This window comes from Chrysochloris asiatica, unplaced genomic scaffold, assembly GCF_000296735.1.
Source record: "Chrysochloris asiatica unplaced genomic scaffold, ChrAsi1.0 scaffold00228, whole genome shotgun sequence".
Lineage (NCBI taxonomy): Eukaryota > Metazoa > Chordata > Mammalia > Afrosoricida > Chrysochloridae > Chrysochloris > Chrysochloris asiatica.
The window spans coordinates 1,489,846-1,496,548 of record NW_006408746.1 but is presented as its reverse complement, the minus strand read 5'-3'; positions in this window follow the sequence as shown (position 1 = coordinate 1,496,548).

Here is a 6,703-nt window from a genome sequence, read left to right as displayed (position 1 = left end):
TCACTAGAAGAGTAAAAGGGAACTCACATAATCTGAAAAAATCTTTTGCAATGATACATCAGACAAAAGACTCATTTCTAAAATATATAGGAAACTACAACAACTCTACAAGAAAAAGACAAATAACCCAATTTAAAAATGGGCACAGTACATGAACAGACACTTCAACAAGGAGGCGAACCAGACAGCCAACAAGGCTATGAAAAGACGTTCACAATCACTAGCCATTAGAGAGATGTAAATCAAAATAATAATGAGATATCATCTCACACCAGCAGTAACAGCAAAAATCAAACAAGTAGAACACTACAAATGCTGGCAAGGATGTGGAGAGACTGGGATGTTCCTGCATTCCTGGTGGGCTTGCAAAATGGTCCAACTTCTCTGGAAGGCAATATGGCGCTTCCTCAGAAGGTTGGAAATAGAAATACCTTATGATCCAGCAATTCCTCTACTTGGTATTTACCCACAAGAAATATGAGCCATAACACAAGTAGATATATGCACACCAACGTTCATAGCAGCACTATTTACAATAGCAAAAAGATGGAGACAGCCTAAGTGCCCATCAATGCAAGAATGGATAAACCAACTGTGGTACATATACACAATGGAATATTATGCTACCTTGAAGAACAACACGGAAGCTGTGAGCTATCATATAACATGGATTAACCTTGAGGACATTATGTTGAGTGAAATTAGTCAGTCACAAAAGGAGAAATACTGCATAGTATCACTACTGTCAACGACCAAGAAAAAGAACCTATATTAAAGAGGGGGGGATTCTTTGCTGGTTACCAGTATGTGGAGGGTGGGGTGAGTGTAGGGAGGGGAAGGTAGAGCACAGGGTAGGGAATAGACAGAGGATAGTTTGGGTTCTGGGGATGGGCAATACACAAAAGAGGGGAGGGGAAAGGAAGACCAAGGCGGATGGGAGAATAACTAGGCAGGTTTGAATGGGATAAGTGGGACAGAGGTAAATAATGATGTATGTACAACCTTTAATAACAGGGCTCTGGGATACAGGGATTGAGACTTGGTTGGAATTGGGAAAAGGGGGAAATAATGTTAAGATGCTAGGCTTTCTTTTGAATCTTGGTTTCCCTTGCATACCATTATAAAATAGACACTTGAGGGGGAGAAAAAGTAATAGCCAGAAATATCACCATAGAAAGCTTGTAAGTCCATCTTCTGCCTATAACTGATCGGAATACCTAAAATGGGGCTACAGCGTGCCCAGTGAACGAGGCTTCCTGTGGAGACTCTGCATTACTTAAGGCCATAGGTAGAATCCTGAACAGCATCCAGAATCTTCTGAAGTGGGAAATTTCCATTGGAAAGGATAAGCACACCAGCCTGGAGCAGCTAGAAGAACAGAAGCTACTTCTTGAAAGAAAGACCAACAGGAAAAATACAAAACAGTAACGATAGTCCAACTGATTACTACAAGAACAAGCAAGTTGCTTGCTCCGGAGATATCAAGGCAAGTGGTCGGGTCCCCTCAGGGCAAACCCCTTCCAAAACTAAGACTCAATGGGAATTACACGAGCAGACACGTACTCTGACTCATGGTCACGGATAAGGGGATTGAGGGAAAAACAGCAATGAAGCTGTGAGCTAAGTCCAACCACATTCAATACACTCCTGTGAACTGGGCAGAGACCTGGTTGGCCAGCAGTTTGGCAAGACCTGGGACTCTTGGGCCCAGAGTCAGTGACATAGCCACTGAGGACTAGAGTGGAAAATGAAGCATCCAGCTGATAAGGAGAGAGGGCATATTCACAAGAACACCCACACATATAGATAACACCCGCTTGACCTGGCTTCAAAGGTTGGATGATCAGCGCTCAACTAGAAGAAAGAAGAGGAAAAAGAGAGTAATCTGATACAATTTGATGAACTTGACCTACACCTATGGATGCAGTAGCTCAAAAGAGGGAACAAATCTTTATAGTGAGGATCATTCCCACCACCTCAATACACAGGGTAGACAGGGATGGGCAACTTGGACATTGGCTTCCCAAAATAGGGGTGGGGGCCTACAAAGGCAAGAAGTGACTGGCTTACAAACGTTCAAGAGGGAGCCTAGATCCAGAGGGTGCAGAGCAAGGTAGAACTCCACTGAGTAGTATCCAATCTGTCTGGGAGTGACTGATTAAAGGAGATGGGGATAGCACTCATGTGGTACAACAGTGAATAATTACTATCAGGACTGACTGTGAGGGTTGTAAATGTAAAGGTAGACATTTTGTAGCAAATGGAGAGGAGTGGTTGACTTTGCAGACTGGGAGAGTAAGGCCCTGGGACCATCAAAGAAGAAGATCAGAGTTCAGGACCATACCTAGAGAAACAGTGATGCCAGAGATGGAGGCAGAAACAATGACATGGCAAGATATAGAGGCTGGGGACTCTAGACCCAGAGAGGGAGAGGGGTTGTGTGCTGACAACCAAGGGGCAGGCTTGAGGGGGTGTACCCTTTGGTAGGTTGATGATACATGGGGGGGATTGTTATCATGGCACTGTAATGATAGGATGAATGTAAATCTAATGTTCTCCCATGTAAACTATGACATAATTCACAATAAAACATTTTAAGAAAAACAAAAAAACTACTCCCACAAAACAAATAAAAAATGGATAGAAGGAAAGGAAAATAGTTGCCATTTCTTAACCTATTATACGCCAGGTGTTCTAGTCAGTTACCTTAGTTAGTTCACCTACAATGCTATGTTCCTGGTATGATTTATTTCCATTTCCAGTGGAAAACTGAAAATATATTTTTTTTAAAAAATAGCGAGAGAGTACCTTGACTGGCCAAGGCCTCATAGATGGGAAGCACCAAAGCTCAAATTTAGACAATGGACTGTCCAAGGCCTATGTATCACTTCCACCAAGCCCTAGATCAGAACTTTTGAACCTGCGGCCCACACCCCACCCAGCATCCCCTGAATGGGCTTCAAAGTGTCAGAAAAATCTGAGGCTAGAACACTGTTCCCTTCATTGTTGGTGGTGGTCAGTTCACTTAAAATGTTCCCACTGTGCCTTCTTTGCTCCTCCCGTAGTCTGAACACTGAAATTTAAACACTGAGGTTCACAGTCTGAACTCCATTTCTTCTGCTGTGTTCTTTTCCTTGAAATGTTGGTTGAAATTCATCCACAGGCACCTCAGAAGAAAGGCCTGGCTAGCTACTTCTGAAAAAGCACAATCACTGAACAGCCCTATTGAGCACAATTCTGCTCTGACACACATGGGGACACCATGCATTGGAATGACTAATGACAACTTGGTTTTTTAAAAAACCTGTTTAAATTTGGGGGGATGTGCTGGAGTGAGCTACAACTGTCTCTGCTTACCAAGGCCTATTTCACTCCGAAGATTCTCAAATGGATTTAAAAAAAAAAAAAAAAAGCTGACATCAAGTGAAGAGCCCCTCCACAAAGTCTTTAGTTCTTTAAAAAAAACAAATACAAAATATATTTCCGAATAACTGGCAAAGTATCTTGCAAGGGCGATACACAAGCACCCACAGAAACGCCCTCAAGAGACCATGCTTCATACTGGTAGAATAAAATTATCAGCCACTTAGGGTGAGAAAGTAAAATACTTTGCATGTTACAGAGGCTTTTAATATAGAGGAAGGAAGCTGTGGTTTGAGTAAAGAAGGAAATGGCAGAATGGGTCTTCGATCTTTGTATTGCACAAAGAAGCAACTGAAAATGTAAATAACTGTCTCCTTCAATAGGAATTGACAGTTAATAAGAAACAGTTTAACAATTTTATCAAACACATGCACAACTGCTTTTGCTTTTTAAGTAGGCATAAGATAGATAACTGAAGATAATGAGCCAACCTCTGTGGAGCAGAGAGGGCAAACTGGCTCAGATAAAAGACTTTAAAAAGCTGTACAAAGTACTGTATGTATACCTTTTGACATAGTGAAAGCTTCTAGCATCTTAATTATAAATATATTCATTCATTCACATGCAACCATGTTAATGATAACAAGAGATGTTTGTTACAGTATTATTTGTAACACAAAAACTTGTAAACAAGGAATTTCTTGAACAAATCATGGTACATAAAAACTATGGAAAACCTCTGAAGTAAAAAGAATGAAGTTGGTCTCTCTCTGCTAATATACACTGATGTTTAAGACACTTCATGTAAACAAAAAAATGAGTTTGAGAAGAGCAGCATTTTATAATTCTTTTTAAATGCATGTTTTAACATCTTTGAAATTGGAGTATATAATATGTTGTTGATAGTTGTTAGGTGCCATCAAGTCGGTACCGATGCATAATGATCTTATGCATAACAGAATGAAGCACTGCCCAGTCCTGTGCCAACCATACTATCATTGCTATTCTTGAGCCCATTGCTGCTGCCACTGTGCCAATCCATCTTGTTAGGGGTCCTTCCTCTTTTGCGCTGACCCCTCCACTTTATTAAGCATGATGTCCTTGTCCAGGGATTGGTCCCTCCTGATAATATGTCCGAGAATGAGAGACAAAGTCTGCCCATCCTGACTTCTAAGGGTATTTTGATTGTGTATCTTCCAATGCAAATTTGTTTGTTCTATTGGCAGTCCATGGAACTTTTAATATTCTCCTTCAACACCATAACTCAATGCACCAATTCTGCCATGGTCTTCCCTATTCACTGTCCAACTTTCACATGCATATGAGGTATGAGGTATTGAAAATACGATGACTTGAGTCAGGCACACTTTAGCCCTCAAACTGACATCTTTGCTCTTCAACGCTCTTTAAGTCTTGTTCAGCAGATTTGCCTAATGCAATGAGTCATTTTATTTCTTGACTGATGCTTCCATGAGTATTAATGGTTGATCTGAGCAAGTTGAAATCTTTGACAGCTTCAATCTTTCCTCTATTTATCTTGATGTAATATATTGACCCAGTAGTGAGGATTTTTGTTGTCTTTACATTAAGGTGTAACCCATATCAAAGGCTGTGGTCTTTGATCTTCATTAGTAAATATTTTAAGTCCTCTTCACTTTCAGCAAGCAAGGCTGTATCATCTTCTTCCACGTTTTTCTTCATATAATCCAGCTTCTCTAATTAATTGCTTAGTATACAGATCGAATAAGTATGGTGAAAGAATACAACCCTGTCGTACAATTTTCTGTTGGTCTATTTACAGGCTTCTCATTCTCCAAAATGCTGTCCATAGTTTGTCATGATGCACACAATCAAAAGCATTTGTATAGTCAATAAAGCACAGATAAACATTTTCTGGTATTCTCTGCTTTAAGCCAAGATCCATCTGACATCAGCAATTATATCACTTGTTCCACATCCTCATCTGAACCCGGCTTGAACCTCTGGCAATTCATTGTCCATATACTGCTGCAGCTTGTTTTTCATTATTTTCAGTGAAATTTCACTTTCATATGATATTAATGATATTGTCTGGTGATTTCTGCATTCCATCGGGTCACCTGTCTTTGGAATGGGCACAAATATAGATCTTTTGCAATCAGTTGGCCAGGTAGCTGTCTTCCAAATTTTTTGGCACAGATGAGTGAGTGCCTCCAATGCTGTATCAGTTTGTTGAAAGATTTCAATTTGTATTCCATCAATTCCCGGAGCCTTGTTCTTTGCCAATGTGTTGAGTGCACCTTAGACTTCTATCTTCAATTACTTGGCTTTTGATCATATGTTACTTCTAGAAATTGGTAACATCCACCATTTCTGTCTGGTACAGTGAGTGTGTATTCATTCCATCTTCTTTTGATGCTTTCTGCATCATTCAACATTTTGCCCATAAAATATTTTGATATTGCAAGTCAAGGCTTGGGTTTTTTTCTTTAGCTCCCTCAGCTTAAGAAATACCGAGCGTGTTCTTCAATTTTCATTTTATAACTCCAGATATTAGCACATTTCATTATAATATTTGACTTTGCCTTCTTGAGTTGCCCTTTGAAAACTTCTTTTCAGCTCTTTTACCTCCTCATTTCTTCCATTTGGTTTAGCATCTCTATACTAGAGAGCAAGTTTGAGAGTCTCTTCTGACACCCATTTTGATCTTTTTCTTCTTTCTTGACTTCTTAATGACCTTTTACTTTCTTTCCATATAATGTTCTTGATACGATCCCATAATTCTTCTGGTCTTTGGTCATTAGTGTCTAATTCAGCAATCTTTCTTGAGATGATGTCTAATATGTAGGTAGAATATGTTAAAGGTCATATTTTGGTTCTCATGGACTTGTTTTAATTTTCTTCAGCTTCAGCCTGACCTTGCATATGAGCAATTGATGGTCTGTTCCACAGCATGCCTCTGGCCTTGTTTTGACTGATGATAATGTAACATCACCACCTCTTCTCACAGATTTAGTCAATTTGATTTCTGTGTATTCAATCTGGTGAGGTTCATGCAAAAAAAGTAATTGCAATGAACAAGTCATTGGTCTTGCAAATTCCTATCATATGTTCTACAGCATCACTTCAATCACCAAGACCATATTTCCCAACAATGGATCCTTCCTCTTTATTTCCAACCTTTGCATTCCAATCACCAGTAATTATCAGTATATACTGATTACATATTTTATCAATTTCATACTGAAAAAGTTGGTAGAATTCTTCAATCTCATCATCACTGGTTTTAGTGATTGGTGCATAAATTTGTATAACAGTTGTATTAACTGGTCTTCCATGTAAGCATATGGATATTATCCTA